This window comes from Mastigoproctus giganteus, chromosome 10, assembly GCF_048544385.1.
Source record: "Mastigoproctus giganteus isolate SK-2022 chromosome 10, ASM4854438v1, whole genome shotgun sequence".
Classification (NCBI taxonomy): Eukaryota; Metazoa; Arthropoda; class Arachnida; order Uropygi; family Thelyphonidae; genus Mastigoproctus; species Mastigoproctus giganteus.
In genome coordinates, this window is record NC_143584.1 from 72,230,790 (window position 1) to 72,249,986 (window position 19,197).

The 19,197-nt window shown below is 38.3% G+C and overlaps 1 protein-coding gene across 2 annotated transcripts in view; it reads left to right on the forward strand.

Annotated features, from left to right (window-relative positions):
• The window catches only part of Pcif1 (Phosphorylated CTD-interacting factor 1), a 429,173-nt gene that overhangs the window by 228,711 nt on the left and 181,265 nt on the right, over positions 1–19,197 (forward strand). The window lies entirely within an intron of this gene.

A 19,197-nucleotide genomic window follows, 5' to 3' on the forward strand; every position in this document is an offset into this window, starting at 1 on the left:
ATCTTAGGGGAAACTGTTTTTATCCAAATTCTCTGAATTTTTTTTTATGAAAGAGTCTTTTAAAGGTATCATTGCCTTATCTCCTTTCATGGCTAGAATTTTTGACTTACTTCCCAGTAACTGTTGCAAGCTGACAATGGAAGATATCCAAGTCAGGGTAAGTATAACTGCATTGTTGCCACTCACTAACCAATTCCACAAAAACAGGTACGTGTTTGATTATTATGAATGCAGATTAAGGTGGATTTGATGAAATTCCAAATATTAGGCAGGCATATATCAAGCACAGTAGCTACTCTGCTTGAAAATAAAATCAATGAATGTTCTTATGGCATCAGCTACCAACACACACGCATGCACATACACCAGCATACCTACCAACTCTTCTGATTTGGATGCTTCCCAATAATAAGGTGCATCTTCCAGTTTTGTGCTAAGTTTAAAAGTTAAGTTTTCTTCCAGTTTTCAATTTAGTGCTTTTTTTTAGATATATACACAGATATGATTTTTTTGGAATTACAGTTTTGCTAAATTTAATGATATATGCATAAAAGCCAATGTTAGTTCGCTCTGCTCATGTTTAGCCTCATTTATATGTCTAAAAATTTTCGAAATAAGGTGAAAAAATATATATGTAGGCTACATATATCATATATTTTTACAGGTTGGTTTACATATTTATTTTTTTATTATTATTACTATTAGACTAAATGGGGATGATAGCATAAAGACTTAATTGACGGTACTCACCTCAATTGATCTGCTCTGTTACATGATGTTTAAGGTGGAATAGGATTAAAACTAATTTAGAATATAGATTAAAAATTCTTTTAAAATTAATAAATAAGGACGAAATATCTGTGGTTAAGATTTGCCCCTGGAAGAAGAAGCTCACCATCTTATTCCAGGTTGTCATATTTGTGAAATGTTAACATGAAAGATAGATGAAGCCAGTAGTTGTATGAGAGACTTTCATATAAACATGATGCATTTTGAAATATGTGGGAACCTCACGTGTGTCATGTTCCAGACCGGTGAAAGATTTGTCGGGAGTTTTGTATTCAAAACATTAAAATTAGTGTTAATGCGACACCATTCTATAACGAGTGGCTCATATTGAAAAATTTTGTAACTGGATTTTAAATTAATAATAGGAACAGCTGAATCAATTTGGACGTTATGGTTATGGACGTGAACATCAGGAGTTGTGTATTCAAAACATTAAAATTATTGTTATGATGACACCATTCTATAACGAGTGCCTTGTATTGAAAAATTTTGTAACTGGATTTTAAATTAATAATAGGAACAGCTGAATCAATTTGGGGATTATGGTTATGGAAATGAACACATGGAGTGAGTTCGGTGCTGGTGTGATCAGTTTTGAAACTATTAAAATGGTAATAAGCATGTGTGTGTTGGAGGTTTTTATTCTACAAAGGGTACTAGGAAAGTTTTGCAATACAGCTTTGTTTATTTAATTTTTTTCAAAGTAATTTCCTCTACATTCAATACACCTCTCCATCCTCCGAAACCAATCTTTAAACCAGTTCTGCCAAGTTTCACTAGGGAGTAAAGCACACTCGTTGTCCCAAGCCCGTAGAAGGTCCTCATCACTGGAAAACCGCCTCCCTTTTAGCTTCATTTTTACATGCGGGAACAGTGCAAAGTCGCAGGGAGCAAGGTCTGAACTGTAGGGAGGGTGCTCAAGAAGTTTCAGTCCTGTCGTGGTCAAATATTCGGTGCAGGCTTTGGCGCGGTGAGCTGCAGCATTATCGTGATGGAGGTACCAGGTGTCCATTCTTGACTTTGGCCGCAGGTTCTTCATAGATCCAATGACTTTAGGCAGGCATTGTTCAGTATACCACTTAGCTGTGACTGTCTTCTGCGTGTCCAAAACGACACGTTCCACAATTCCACTCGATTTGAAAAATACAGCTATCATTTTCTTCTTTACAGATCGGGATTTTCTGACAATTACGGGTGTGTCGTCATCATCAAAGACCCAAACTTTGTTTTGAGCCTTGGTCGGCAGATCGTAATAGTACAGCCAAGTCTCGTCACCTGTCACGATGTTGTTCACATACCGAGATTGTCCCTTATCAAACTTTTTTAACATCTCCCGGCACCAAGTCACACGTCGTGTCATCTGCTCTTCAGTCAGTTGATGCGGCACCCAGAGAGAACAAAGTTTCTTCACGTGCAAATGATCTTGCAGAATCGAACGAATTGCTGGTGCATTTAGGCCCAAAGTATCGTCTATCTGTTGGTAGGTCACTCGCCTGTTTTCGTCAAGCATTTTCCTCACAGCAGTAACGTTTTCCTCCGTAACTGACGTTCGTGGCCTTCCCGGCCTCTCAGAATCCTCCAGAGTGAAATTTCCCCTTTGGAATTCTCTATACCACCTGAATATCATTGTACGATGTGGACAATCATCGTCTAGTGCAAGAGTCATTTCTTCTAAGCACTGGTCTATGGTTAAACCACGCACGAAATTATACCGCAAAACTGTCCTTATCTATTTTTCGTGACCACGATGCCATGGCAAGCACTTTACACCCTCACTACTAATGAATAACTGAGCCCATCGACTTGGTGCGGCGGCTACTATGCACGTATGAACATGTCTCAACATGCAGCAACAAGCAGCTTCCTGTGATTCATTGTTGCGTCATATTGCAAAACTTTCCTAGTACCCTTTGTACCAGGCGCCTCCGTAGCCAGGTGGGAAGGAGCAGCAGTGCGTAGCACACGCTTCTTGATTAGACCGGGGTTCGAGCCCGTCACCACCAAATACGGAGGACGCGGAAAGGTCAGGAAATGACCACCGCATATCCCGGAGCAATATGGCCTTAGTTGCTAATGCTCCTAAAAACCAAATAACAACAAATAACAACAACCCTTTGTACCTTATTTTGCAGTGGTGCTTCCGATATAGCATGCGTTGCATCCTGGTTGACTTAATTAAATAAACAACATTATTGATGTCGCATATAGAGTAACTGTGTGTTTCTTTATAAGCATTGAACATATAACGGTAATTTATTATATGAAGAAAATGTTATGGTTATGTCGGTGTTGTCAAATACTTTACCAAGTTGTCGAGCAAGTCTGTAGTGGTAACGGAGGACAATACGTGTGTTTTGTTTATTATCCTGGTTGGTGTTTTGGTTGTGCAGATTGTTAATTCTGTATTCGGCAACAGAAGTTGTGATGAATTAGTCGTAAGGGATATTATTTAGCAGTAAACTTCTTTGTGAGATATCGAAGTTCTGTGATTAAATCATCATGTGAAGAACTATATTTTATGGCGTTATGAATTTGATTGTACAGGACAGATTTTTTTATACTAAGTGGATGGTGTGATTGGAAATGTAGGTATTTACCTGTGTTCATATCTTTTCTATAAATTTTTGTTCCTAATTTTGTACCTGTTTTATATATTGTAAGGTTAAGGAAATTGATTTTATTGTCTTTTTCTATTTCGAGAGTGTATTTTAGTCTATCGTGTATGGTATTGAATTTAATAAAGAGATTGTCAATGGAAGGTCTGTCTTCGATTAACAATATGTCATCGGCATAACGCATGTAGAACTTAATACCTGTGGGAAACGGTTGAAGTACTTGGTTCTCGATAGTGGCTAAATAGATTTCGTTTAAGGGGGCTGAAATTCCTAGTCCCATAGGAAGACCAGATATTTGTTTGAATATTTGGTCCTGAAGCTGGAAATATCTAGCCTCAGGTAAGGTCAAGGTAAGTTCCATATGCTTTTTATACTTGCCAAGTACGTTTAATTAAAGTATCATCTCTATTAGGAGTTCTTGTAAGGATTGTAATGTAAAATCTAATCGTACATTAGTGTATAGGAAAATGATATCAAAGGAGGCTAATGTATGTTCTACAGAAATTGTGGTGGTGTTTATGCATTCAAAGGCCTGGTTGGTGTTACTTATTAACTCCACGGCGCTACTGTCCTTGTAGTAGAACCTTAGCCTCCCTCCTCAACAATTTTTCTCCAGCTGTCTCTTTCCCTGGTCATTGTTTTCCATCATCTCACCCTAAGAGAACGACCTGTCGTAGGTTGTTCTCTATGTTGTCCACCCACCTCCTTCTCAGTCTTCCTCTCCTTCTTCTTCCATTGCTTTCCTTGGCCATCTGTTTTCCTCCATTCATATCATGCAGCCTGTCCATCTAAGTCTTGAGCTCTTTATCACTCCCACTATATCCGGGTCTCCGTACAGTTCCTTCAGCTCTTGGTTTGTCCTTATTTTCCACTCTTCCCCGACTTTTACAGGGCCAAAGATTTTCCTTAATATCTTCCTTTCCCACACATTTAAAGATTTTTCATCCTCTTTATTAAGCATCCATGTTTCACTAGCATAAGTCACGATAGGTCATTCCACTGTTTTATATAACACTAATTTCATTCTTCTAGAAAGCAGCTTTTATTGAAAGTATTTCTGCAGGGAAAAGTAACATCTATTACCAGCATTAAGACGAGCCTGAATTTCTGGGGTGTTGCTACTGTCATGTTGAATCATAGCTCCCAGATATTTGAAGGATTCTATTGTATTGAAACTATGCTTTGCTCTTTGCCACATCTGTTGGGGCCCCGAGTGCCAAGCGAGTGATCAAAGCGAGTCTAAAAGCGAATCTCAAAGCGCCTTCTCTAGAATTAACTGTTTTCAGAGAATTTTCAAGCTTTTGTTTACTAAGTTATTTCTTTTCTGCTCTTCTCAATAAAGAAGTAAGCTTTTCAAAAGAAAGGAAAGGTACCTTTCTTCTTCCTGTATATAGAACTAACCTCCATAACACACTAACCACTAATCTCTTCTCGCTTGGTCACTGGTGGCACCGCTCCTGCCTCCACGTGGCGGGGCCGGTAACCTGGGGGAAAAGTTATCCTCTGGGGCAAAAAGGAGCAACCATGGATTGCGACAACTACCCAGCACTTGAGCCCAGACGCTCATGTCATGACATTAATGAAACCGAACGTGACGCATCCCAATCTAAGAGATTACGCAAAAATGAGAATGAACAGGAATATCCAACATTCCTCATATTGCATTCTCTTTCATCCAAACCTATGAGTGCCCTTTCACCATTTCTAATTCAGAAATGTTTAGAAAGTGTGGCTGGTTCACCGAAAATGGTCAAAAGATTACGTTCTGGAGACTTACTAGTTGAAACAACTAAACATCAGCATTCCCAGGCTCTACTGAAATTGTCAACTTTTGGCAGAATACCTGTACAGGTAACCCCTCATGCCACATTAAATAGCTCCAAAGGAGTAATAGCAGAGTGGGATCTGATGAATGTCACCGAAGATGAGATAGTAGAAGAATTGCAAGAACAAAAAGTTGTTCAAGCCAAACGAATAATGTTAAAAAAAGATGGTGAACTTGTTCCCACTAGGAACATTATTCTAACGTTCAGTACACCAACCCTACCATCATGTGTGAAAGCCGGATACCTTAACTGCCGAGTACGTCCCTACATTCCCAATCCAATCAGATGTTTCAAATGTCAAAAATTTGGACACTCACAAACAGTATGTCGAGGGGACCCTACCTGCCCGAACTGTGGCTCTAAAGCCCATTTACAAACTGACTGCACTGCAGAAACGCCACAATGTCCAAATTGTAAAGGCCAGCACCCTGCGTATTCAAAAGCATGTGAACTCTGGAGGTTAGGAAAAAACATCCAAAAATACAAAGTTGAAAAAAAGGTCACCTACCAAGAAGCTAGGAAGCAAGTTATGCTCAATATCCCAAAAGTTAGCTATGCTGCAGCAACCAAAAAATATCAATCAACTGGTACACAAACAGCAGTCACAGTATCCCCATCTATTTCAATTGCCGATTGGGCTCGATCAGTGCTTTCGTCCCCACAACAACCATCTACAGAGCAATGGAAAATAACTTGCGCTAGCAATACTCCGCTAACAGTACCACCAACTGCAAATGATACTTTGCCAGAAACTACAAAATTGAAAGCATCAGCGTCAAACAGTGCTGACCAACCATGCTCAGGAAATATAGATATAGATTCTGGTACTCTGCAAGAAGAGACCATTTTAGATTTACACGCAGAAGACGACATGGACACTGGGCGTCCTGCCTTCCGGAAAAAAGAAAGGATGAAACTAGATCGATCCAAACAGGCTGGATACAAAAAACAGACTGAACCTTTTACAACCTCTAAAACTAAATAATGCAGAACATTATACAATGGAACTGTAGAGGTCTACGAAGCAATATTTTTGACATTTATGATCTCATCAAACAGCATAATCCAGTTATCATCTGCCTGCAAGAAACTAATGTAACTCCACAGATGACTCCAGTGATCAAAAACTATACTATCTACCAACAAGACAGAAGCAGCACTAACTCAAGAAGAGGCGTAGCCATACTTATTGACAACAAGGTTCCTACCAAACAAATCCCTCTACAGACCACTTTAGAGGCTGTAGCAGTACGTACTGTTTTCAGTTTTATGCTAACCGTAGTCTCTGTGTATCTCTCCCCAAACAAAGAATTTACTGTAAAAGAGCTGGAGGATTTTATAAAGCAGCTTCCATCTCCTTTCATTCTGCTAGGGGACTTCAATGGGCACCATCCTATGTGGGGATCTCCCAAGATAGACAAACGAGGAAAACTCATCGAAACAGTTCTGGACAATCAGAATCTCACATTATTAAATACTGGTGCTAACACTTATTTCCACTTTTCCACTGGAGTATCTACTGCCATAGATCTATCAATATGTTCTCCAAAACTATTCCCACTTATTCAGTGGTTAGTTTTAAATAACCCACTGAATAGTGATCATTATCCGATCATTTGCAAATTGCAAACAAATAGAACCTCACATATAACCAGCCACAGAAAATGGAAATTTAACAAGGCAGATTGGAACAAGTTCACCAATGCAATTTTCTTTGATGATCAAGTCATCAAAAACCAGCCTATAGATGTTGTTACTGACCACATTACTGCACAGATAAAAACAGCTGCAACTTGTTCTATACCCAAAACCAGAGTTGGTCCTCATAGACATGCCAATGTCTGGTGGAATGATGCATGCCGTGATGCCAAAAAAGAACAGAACAAAGCATGGAATCTATTTCGTAAAAACCCAACAACTGACAACCTCATAAATTTTAAGAAACGTAAAGCTAAGGCACGCTATGTGCAGAAAAAAGCGAAAAAAGATTCTTGGATCCGGTTTGTTTCCACCATTAATAAAAATACAATACAGAGAGCAGAAAAATCTGGAACAAAATTAAAAAGCTGAATGGTAAATCGCACCCGGAATCAACACCTATTATAAGTTGGAAGAGTAAAGATTACTCCTCTGCAATAGAAATTGCAAACGCCCTAGCCGAATCCTTTTCTGAAATCTCTGCCACATCCGCATATGAGTCAGCCTTTAAACAGATAAAAGCCAACGCAGAAAAGCATAAGCTTACCTTTAAAACAACAGCATCTCTTCCATATAATCGACCTTTTACACTACTTGAACTAGAGAGCTCCTTAAATAGGTCAGCTAATAGTGCACCAGGGTCTGATGGGATACACTATATCATGCTCAAACACCTAAAGAAGAAAGCTATGAACTCCTTACTGATATATTTCAACCGGATATTCTCTGAAGGCTACTACCCTCTTTCTTGGCGCCATTCAATAGTCCTAGCTTTTGTCAAACCTGGAAAGGATCAATCAAATCCACAAAACTATCGGCCAATATCTCTTAGTAGTTGCCTTGGTAAAACATTAGAAAGAATGATTCACGCCCGATTAATATGGTACCTAGAATCTCATTGGATAATAAACAGGAACCAGTATGGCTTTAGAAAAAATCGGTCAACTCTAGATCTTATGATCAAGGCAGAATCCAACATACGGAATGCTTTTATCCGTAAAGAACATCTTGTCATGGTCTGTCTGGATATAGAGAAAGCCTTCGATACCACCTGGCGCTATGGCATTCTTCGAAATCTGTATGCCACAGGACTCCGAGGTCAGCTACCACTAATCATACAGAGCTTTCTACAAAATAGAACCTTTCAAGTGCATTACTGTAATTCTCTATCCCGCACATTTGTCCAAGAAGAAGGGGTCCCACAAGGTTCAGTTCTTAGTGCCACGCTCTTTGCAGTTAATTTAAACAATGTAACAGAGAATGTTCCAGTTAATGTTGACACCTATCTATATGCAGACGACCTTACAATATCCTGCCACTCACAAAATATGCGCTCAATCGAGCGTCAATTACAGCTCTCAATAAACAAAATACAATCATGGGCATCTCATAATGGCTATCGCCTCTCTACAACAAAAACAACTGCTATCCACTTTTGCAAAAAGCGTCAGCTGCATCCAGATCCTGAACTAAGGTTAGGAATCCAACAAATACCACTCAGCAACAATATCCGGTTCTTGGGACTAGTACTTGACACTAAACTTACTTTTCAGGCACATATAAGGCAATTACGGACGCAGTGCATGAAAAAGTTGAATATCCTCAAAGTTATCTCTTCCATGGCATGGGGAGCCGATCGCGTCACGCTTCTGCATCTATATCGAACCTTAATAAGATCTCGTCTGGACTATGGAGCTCCAGTATATGATTCTGCACGTAAGACAGCTTTGGCTTGGCTCAATCCAATCCAACATAGTGCTCTGAGGATTGCCTCCGGAGCTTTTAAGACGTCCCCAGTACAAAGTTTGTATATAGATGCCAATGAGCCTCCACTAAATCTCAGGAGGAAAGTATTACTTCTTAGCTATGCAGCCAAATTACGTAGCCTCCCTTCTCACCCCATCTGGACATACCTCTTTGAACCTCAGTGGGTAAACTTATACAGAAACAAACCAAATGAAAATAAACCTGCAGGTATCCGGCTACAAGAGTTAACAGAAGACTGGGGCATCTATCTTGGAAATATATCTCAAGCTGCAGATGCAGTACAAGCACCATGGGCAATGTATACACCTCCTTGCGATAACTATTTTCTTCAGTGGGTAAAACACTCCCTATCGAACAACAACATTAGACAGTTACATGCGTCTCATGCATTGGTCAATGCTCACAGTCTCCAAATATATACAGATGGCTCCAAAACTGATATATCCGTAGGAGCTGGAGTAATCAGTCCTACAACCACTGTTTCTGTCCAGTTACCACTTGAATGTAGTGTTTATACTGCTGAACTGTATGCGATAAAAATGGCTTTAAATGTCCTGAACGACCATCTAGACACCCAGATCATAATATACACTGACTCTTTAAGTGCTGTCAATGCCCTACAGAATAAATCACAAAATTTCCATCCACTTATCCCACAAATTAGATCTCAGTTATATCACCTCAGTGAAAATAAGCAAACTGTAACATTTTGCTGGATACCCAGCCATGTTGGTATTCGAGGAAACGAGCGTGCAGATGAAGCAGCAAAACACCCTACTTGTTTCAATTACATCCCAGTTCCATATTCCGACTACAAACCAATCATACGGCAGATATGCACTGAGATATGGTCTGAAATGTGGCATCACCAAACAGATAACAAGCTCCTTCAAATAAAACAGAATCCACAGCTTTGGAGATCCAGTTCCCGATTAAACAGGCAAGAAGAGGTTGTGCTTGCTAGAGCACGAATTGGCCATACATATCTAACACACTTATTTTTACTACTAGGTGAAGATCCTCCACTTTGCTCGCTTTGTAGTACCACACTAACCGTGAAGCATATTATCATTGAGTGTCCACGTTACCATTCAGCCAGAATTGCATGTTTCAGATCTCTACTGAATTCACAAAACCCACTGCAACTAAAACATATACTAGGAGATGATGCCAATTTATCAGAATTGTTTATTTATCTGAAAATGATCAATGTATACAACCACTTCTAGACCCATCTATAATGTATTGATGAATTTTCGAAAGTAACAGGCGCAATTTGGCCATAGTAGCCCTTGCGCCAATAAATCCCACAACAACAACAACAACATCTGTTGGATACTTTGTCTTTTCTTCCTACTTGTAATCATAAACTTTGTTTTATTTTCATTTACCTTCAACCCAACCCTTTCTGTCTCTTTCTCAAACTCTTCAAAAGCTGTCCTCAGAATATGTGGGTTTCTGGAAGTCATCACTACATCATTTGCATAGGCTAAGTGCTGATAGAGTCTGTAATATATGATTCCATTGGAGGTGGCTAATACTTTCCTCATAATCCTCTCCAACATCGTTAAAAATGACAGGTAACAAAGGGTCCCTCTGTCTCAGCCCTCTCCTCACTTCGAAGGAATCAGAGATTCCCTTGCACCTTAACCCTGCTTTTGCTTCCTTCCAACATGATCTTCGTCAACCTTACAAGCTTTTTTGGTATGCCCAGGCTTCCCATCATTTCCAACAGCTCCAATCTATTCACACTATCATATGCCATGCTGTAATCAATAAAGAGATGGTGTAGATCTACATTATATTCGTAGCACTTCTCCAAGATCTGTCTGAAGGTGGAAAAATGGCCAACAGTCAACCTCCCTGCACAGAACCAACTTTGATATTCACCAACTGTTTCTTCTGCTAGACTTGCTATTCTTCTAGTCAGGACGAGGGATAAAATCTTATATGTTGTACTAAGTAGGGCAACCCCTCTGTAGTTTCCACGCCTTAGTTTATCTCCCTTCTTTTGGATTTGGATGATTACCACTGTCTTCCAGTCATTTGGAAATTCTTCTCTTTCCCATATGTCCGATATAAGCTGATGTAATTTTTAGATCAGTTTCTAGCCACCTGCCTTTATGAGTTCTGCTGGGATGTTATCTTCTCTGTGTGCTTTGTTATTTTTAGCCTTTTGGACTGCATCCCGTACCTTTTCTATTGTTGGGCCCAAGATACTATCTGTTTCTTTTTTCTCTTCTACAATTTCTTCTGGGCATGCCTGTTCTTTATTAAGTAAGGAATTAAAATGCTCCTTCCAAACTTCTGTGATCTCCACTTACACAGGTTAAGACTGGACTGGAAACCTTTTTTTACGTTTCCTACTTCTTTATAGAATTTCCTGATCTGCCCTCTGTCGTATTCTTCTTGCATTTTTTTCCTATTCTTTTCTTTTCTTTTGTTTACATACTGACTTTGCTTCGGCTCTTTTGACCCTGTAATCCTCAGTATTCTTTCTAGTTCCTCTCTGTAACATTTTCTGCCTAGCTTGGTTTCGTTCTTCCAGGATCTTCTCACAGTCCTGATTGAACTAGTCATTTCTCACTCTTTTTTGTTCCACTCCAAGTGCCTCTTCTGCTGCTGCACTCAGTGCTTCCTAATATCTTCCCATTTTTTATTGATCGACTCACCATCCTGTTGTTGGTGTTTCTCCAGTTGTTGTGTCAAATCTATATATACAAACAAAAAAAAAAAAATTTTTATCACTTCATCTCCTCAGAGAATTTGTCCATTCCTTTAGTTTTATTCAAGCTACCAACTTCCATAGCACTAGGTGGAAGTTTATTCCAACAATCAGTTATTCTCTTGCTGAACACACATTTTTGCACTTCTGCTCTACAACATTTTCTGCCTGGCTTGGTTTGTTCTTCCAGGATCTTCTCACAGTCCTGATTAAACCAGTCATTTCTCAATCTTTTTTGTTCCACTCCAAGTGCCTCTTCTGCTGCTATACTCAGTGCTTCCTTAATATCTTCCCATTTTTTATTGATCGGCTCACCATCCTGTTGTTGGTGTTTCTCCAGTTGTTCCTCGACTTTCATTCTAAATCTTTCTCTAGTATCTTCATCTTCTTTTAAGCTTATCTTGTTGATACCTTTTCTTTTGTTGTCTCTCCTTTCCCTCTATATACCTTTGATACAGCACCATACCATAAAATGGTCTGAATCACAATTCCCCCCCCCCTTGTAACTCCTCACGTCCATTACATCCATAGCATGACAGGTATTAATGAGGATTTGATCTATTTGATTACGTGTGACACCATCAGGTGATATCTAAGTTTCTTTGTGGATATTCTTATGTGGAAACTTTGTGCTACTAATGCTCAAGCCTTTCCCTCTTGCGAAGTCTATTAGCCTTTCCCCATTTTCATTACTTGTTTCATGTAAGCTGTTTCTTCCTATAGTTGGTATGTGCACTTCCTCTCTCCCTACTTTGGCAATGAAATCTCCAAGGATGAGTTTAATATCTTGTCTTGGGGCCTCATCTAATGTCAATGCTTCATAAAAGACATCCTTTGCTTCATCCTCTGCTGGAGCATGTACACTGATCATGAATGTGTTAAAAAAGACCCCTCTAAGCCTTAGCGTACATATTCTTTCATTGGTTACACTGTAACTCATCATTCGTGCTTTAGTGACCTTCTTAATCATAAAGCCTGTCCCCAGAATGTTGTCTCCGCTTCCACTATTTATTAGGGTGTAGTCTCGGAAGTCTAAGTTTTTCCCCCATCTTATCTCTTGTGATGTTGCTACACTTACGTTATATCTCTTCAATTCTTTCTCCAATTTCATGCTTGTTCCTGGTTCGTACAAACTTGGGACATTCCACAAATTACAAAATAGTTACAAAAATCTCTTTAATCCTTTTGGCATGCTTGGGTCGAATTCCATTTGAGACAGTCTGGCTATTTCCTTGAGGTTTTGTAACGTTATGTTTGTTTTCTGGGGTGGGGTTGTTAGCCCCATTCCCAATCCCCTAACTGGAGAACCATCTCTCTTAGTCTGGGTCATCACCTGTAACCTTTCTGGCATGGGAGACCCTGCTGGTAGTAAGACTACCACTGTTTTCGCTCACAGGATCATTTGGCCACACAAACCCCACCACTACGACAAACTGGAGATACCTTCGGGGGGCCTGGTTGGTGTTGCTTCTCTAAATTTTGAGAATCTTGTGAGAGGTGATATAATTTTTACCAAGAAGATGAAAGATTGGTGAAGGCAGATTTGCTGAAGGAACTTTAGACTTAAAAGGAATATGCCACCCCAGACATGGTCTAAATTTGTTAATCTTAATAATTTATGCAATAATGCAACACAACGTCGTGACAGAAAGAAATTCAAAAAAATGTAACATGCTTGCACGAAAAATACACACCCCCTAAACAATCATCCATCATCAATATTTCATTACAACCAGTTTCCCCAGTGAATTATCCAGATCAGAATATTGGTTCAATTTTGCAATAAATGATCTACATTATTCCATAAAAGATTGCATCGTTGTGTTGCAAACAAAATTAGAAAACCACCCAAACAAATGGTGAATCATACATGAGACCAACAACATTATCAATTCTCGACTAATTTCACAACCTAACAGGAATAAACAATAATTATCAAATAAACATAACTCCAATATTATCATACAGAAAAACTGTATGATAATATTGGATCAACGAAAAAACTCCAATATCATCATACAGAAAGCCGATAAAGGTGACACTATTGCCATTTTAAACAAAAAAACACATACATTAACAAAATGCAACTCATCCTTTCTGAAACACACTTACAAAATGGACAGCACATACAACATTTCGAGATAAAAAAAACAAACTGGACTTTATTTTGAGGAGACTAAGATCAAACAAGGAAATTAACCTCCACACTCTGCAATTAATCGACTTCCGCAGCAATGTCCTTCCACGTACGTTTGGTATTATTAAATTACATAAACTCGAGCACCCGTTACAACCAATAGTTTCCATCAGCAAATCTGCCTTTGCGAATCTTTCCACGTTCTTGGTAAAAATCATATCACTCCTCACAAGATTCTCAAAATTTAGAGTTTGCAACACCAACCAGGCCTTCCAACGAATAAACACTACCACAAAAAAAAAAAAAAAAAAAATTTCTGTAGAACATATATTAGCCTCCTTCGATATTGTTTCCCTATACACTAACGTACAATTAGATTTTACATTACAATCCTTACGAGAACTCCTAACTGCAGATGATACTTTAATTAAATGTACTTACCTCGACCCTACTTTTTTTTTTTTTTTTTTTTTTATGAAAACCCCAAACACAAAAGGTATCAAAACCTATAGTACTTAGTACCGTGCATGGGTTGAAGGAGAAGTATGGGGGGAGGGGGGGGGTGCTGGAAACTTTGCTCTAGAAACTAAACATGGGTTTCACCACTTCAAGCCTCCAATAAGCAAAGTGGTGGTATTTCACCAGTTGATGATAGTCATCTACCACCTACTTGATGCCAGATATTTTCAGTTTCAGGAACAAATATTCTAACAAATATATGGTCTCCCTATGGCAGTAGGAATTTTAGCCCCCTTATCCGAAATCTATTTAGCCACTATTGAGAACCAAGTATTTCAAGTTTCCCACGGGTATTAAGTTCTACAAGCGTTATGCCGATGACATATTGTTAATCGAAGACCTTCCATTAACAATCTCTTTTTTAAGTTCAATACCATACACGATAGACTAAAATAAACCCTCGAAATAGAAAAAAGACAAAATCAATTTCCTTAACCTTACAATATATAAAACAAATACAAAATTAGGAACAAAAATTTATAGAAAAGAAATGAACACAGGTAAATACCTACATTTCCGATCACACCATCCACTTAGTATAAAAAAATCCATCCTGTATAATCAGATTCATAATGCCATAAAATACAGTTCTTCACATGACGATTTAGTCACAGAACTTCAGTATCTCACAAAGAAGTTTACTGCTAGACAATATCCCTTGCTACTAATTCATCACATAATTTCCATTGGCGAATAAAGACTTAACAATCCGCACAACCAAAACACTAACCGGGATAATAAACAAAATACAGTAAACCCCCGCTATTCGCGGGGGTTATGTTCCTGAGAAATGCTGCGAATACTGAGTTATGGCTCCCATAGTAATAAAGAGATTCCGTTCCAAAGTATGAAATATATAAGAAAAACTAGTCTAAAATTTTGTCTATGTATGTATTATATGTACCTTCATAATATGACTATGTACATAGTGAAATGCAAGCATATGGCATCGAAATGAAAATAAGAAACAGTTCAATATTAAATGTAATATTTATTAGAAATTTCAAACAAATCTTTCAAACCAGCGCCTTTGCAAACTAAAAAACTTATTCCGCCAGTGCTATCACCAGTTTCGCTAAAGTGTTGATAAAGGAGTTTTACCTTTTCATGAATGATGAGTGAATTTAACGGAATTTTATTTTGAGTTCGGTCTTCTATCCACAGATTTAAAGCTTTTCCCATTTTTTCTGATTTAACATCACGAGTTACAGAGCAAATTTTTGAAGCAATTAGCGCGTTTTCACGGACACTATGGTGGATTTTTTCTTCCGATTTCTTGATTGATCGTACCGTTGACTCATTGATTTTATAATGTTTTGCCACTGAGGAGACACTTTTACCATTAGAAATTTTGTCTAATAACTCAATTTTATTCGCCAATGTCATCACCTTCTTTGATAATTTCACATTCACATTTCCCTTCTTATTCGTAGCCATATTTTTGTACAGGTTAGAAAGAACTTGTCCAACTAAAGTCACTTTCTTCCGTTAACACACTCGAAAAAGTATGTTTTACACTGCAAAATGGTAGATTTATCAATTTTGTAAGCATATCAATTTATAAATTGATAAATTTATTCAATTTTAAAAGCATATAAATTAAAAACAAACGACGAAGCCGTCCATGGCAAGCGCATAACACATACTGAACAAGGATTAGCGAGAAACATCCATGCTTGCGATTTTGTCACCCCTCTCCCCCCACCCACTGAGCGCTGTTTTGACCGGGAAAGATAATTTTAGCAACGCCAATGTTTTTTTATGGCGGAAAATGTTCACGGCGCTTTCAAATTCACATTTTTTTAGGTTTCATTTTATGTTAAATCAGAGACCGCGAATACAGATACCGCAAATAGCGGGCGTTTACTGTACAGGACGCTCCCACAGCCTCAACCACTGCAGTAAACAACCATGCCGTGCAGGCCAGCAGAATGTCTACACAACCACGGAAACCTTCCCGGATACTACCATGCAAGGGCTCAGAGAAATGATTGCAGCACATTGCTGCCACCTAGCCATATGGCGATCTGGGCTGGCAACCTTGACCAGCCTGCTTTCACTTCTATTCCTTGGCAGGGGGGGGAGATGGCTCGCTGTCTTCTCCTCCTCCTGCCATCCCCCTTTCCCTCTGGTGGGGCATGGGCATGCCCCACTGACTGCAGGGGCCATCTACCCTATCGGCCCCTTACTTCTCTTTCTTCCCCCCAGCCTTCAGTCTCCCTACCCTTCTCTTTGACTATTCACCGCGAAAGCCCCACGCATCCAAATTTAAATTAGCACCAAAATTATTGCCCGCCCCATTAGGCCTCTAGAACTTGTCATTTTAGCGTACAATCCCATGGTAATTTCGGGGAACAAACCCCACATACTAACTTAATAGCGATTTTGCAATTATACCACCGCGATTATCTATCTTTTTTTTTTTTCTATAGGACCCAGCCGCTGAAATCCCAGGAAATTAGGCGGCGGGACCTGCCAGAATATAATAAATTTCAAGGTACACCTGGCCAGCCTCCTCGTTGGCATAGTACGGACAACGTCGGGTCTCATCAGGGGCTCGACGGCCAATAGGCCAGAAGAACAATGGGCACAACATACTACACAACACATGATCCACACACTTTTAAATCTCTGGTCTTGACAGAGTACTGTCCCTCGATACAGCGAACACTCGCGGAGATGGGAGAAATTCCTGGTGCCGTTTGACCCTCAACATACTTTGTACTTTGTACATATATTGTCCTCCCTTACTATTGTAGACTTGCTCGACAACTTCGTAAAGAATTGGACAACACCGACATAACCTTAACGTTTTCTTCATATAATAAATTAGGGTCTATGTTCAATGTTTACAAAGAAACACACAGTTACCCTATATGCGACATCAATAATGTTGTTTATTTAATTAAGCGTCAACCAGGATGCAGCACATGCTATATCGGAAGCACCACTGTAAAATACAGAACAATAAAAACTTCCAACACACGTGCTTATTACCATTTTAATAGTTTCAAAACTGATCACGCCAGCACTGAACTCACTCAACACGTTCACTTTCATAACCATAACCCCCAAATTGATTCAGCTGTTCCTATTATTAATTTAAAATCCAGTTACAAAATTTTTAAATACAAAACTCCTGACAAATCTTTCACCGGTCTGGAACCATACACATGTGAGGTTCTCACATGTTTCGAAATACATCAAGGGAAATCAGGACTTTAAATACATAGTTCTCCTTTTACCCATCATTGCCAACAGAAGACGTTTATGTGAAAGTCTTTCATTACGACTATTGGTCTCATCTATGTTTCACGTTAATACTTTGTATTTCGCATATATGACAACCTGGAATGAGATGGTGAACTTGCTCTTCCAGGGGCAAATCTTAACAACAGATATTTCTTCCTTATTTATTAATTTTAAAAGAATTTTTAATATATATTCTAAATTAGTTTTAATCCTATTCCACCTTAATATCATATAACAGAGCAGATCAATTGAGGTGAGTACCAACAATTAAGCCTTTGTTATCATCCCCATTTAGTCTAATTCATATACTGGAATTTAAGGTGTTCTATTAATCACCTAAGTGTTATTACTATTATTATTTTAATTTCAGTGCTTATTTTTTTCATAAGTAGTTTTTTTATATAAGTGTTAATAAGTTGTGTGAAGTTTAGGATACTTTTCTTACTGGTTATTAGTAGTTTGTTGTGTAGCAGTAGTGGCAAAAAGGAAGGAAGCTTATATAGTGTCAAACAAAAAAAAAAAATAATAATAATTTTTATCCACTTCATCTCCTCAGAGAATTTGTCCATTCCTTCTTTAGTTTTATTCAAGCTACCAACTTCCATAGCACTAGGTGAAAGTTTATTCAAACAATCAGTTCTTTGAATGTGTGTTCTCTTACTGAACACACATTTTTGTACTTCTGCTGCTCTACATCATTATTTAAATTTATCACATCTGTTATGTGTCATTTTCATCTGAAAAAGGATAAAGATGCCATCAGCATTTATTACCTCTTATTGCGAGTGCCTGTCCTCTGTACTTTTGTGTAGCTGATGAAAGTTGAGGGTATTCTCCTTTATTATGGTTGTGTCTTGTTTGGTAAATTATGAAACTCTAACTTACCAAAATAATGGACGTGCAACAACAAAGTTTCCTAGCATATTACCTTACCTGTCTTTCTGTAACAAAACATAAGATAAAACATAATCATCACAGATGAAGCAGTATGTCCGAAAATTTATTTGTCAGTTATTTCTTAGTTGTGAACAACCAAGCTGTTTCTTAACCCGTAACCAGGTGCAGCAGAGTGTTCAAGAACAAATATAAGTTTGCCTCTTGAAAATTAATTGATAGCATCACAACAAGCAGCAGATCCATATATCATCACAGAAAAAATTAGTTATTTTATGCAAGACAATGACAGTGGACAGTGAACTACCAGTGTGTGTTGAACAGAATTAAATAAAATGTTTTCATTAATATTTGCAACAGCTGCAAACCAGAAATCTTGATCAATCTCCTGTCTCTGAGATTGCATGTTTATTTAATAACATTCTATCCACAACTCTTGAATTTAGAAGAAATTAGTTACTTAACACATGACTGGGTGCGAGGTTAGCCTGTTGCCTCTTGAAAATTAATTGATAGCATCACAACAAGCAGCAGATCCATATATCATCACAGAAAAAATTAGTTATTTTATGCAAGACAATGACAGTGGACAGTGAACTACCAGTGTGTGTTGAACAGAATTAAATAAAATGTTTTCATTAATATTTGCAACAGCTGCAAACCAGAAATCTTGATCAATCTCCTGTCTCTGAGATTGCATGTTTATTTAATAACATTCTATCCACAACTCTTGAATTTAGAAGAAATTAGTTACTTAACACATGACTGGGTGCGAGGTTAGCCTGTGCGGACATTGCTCCTTAAAGCTCTTGAAACAGAGAAGTTGTTCCTGATTTATTTTCTGCTTTATTAGTTTAAATTGTCATATTAACTTATTTTCTAGAGTAGCTTTATATTCCTAGTTACGATACTTTGTTTAAAGTTTAACTTAGACAGAGATTTTGTAGATATTACTTAGTATCGGTAACGGTATCA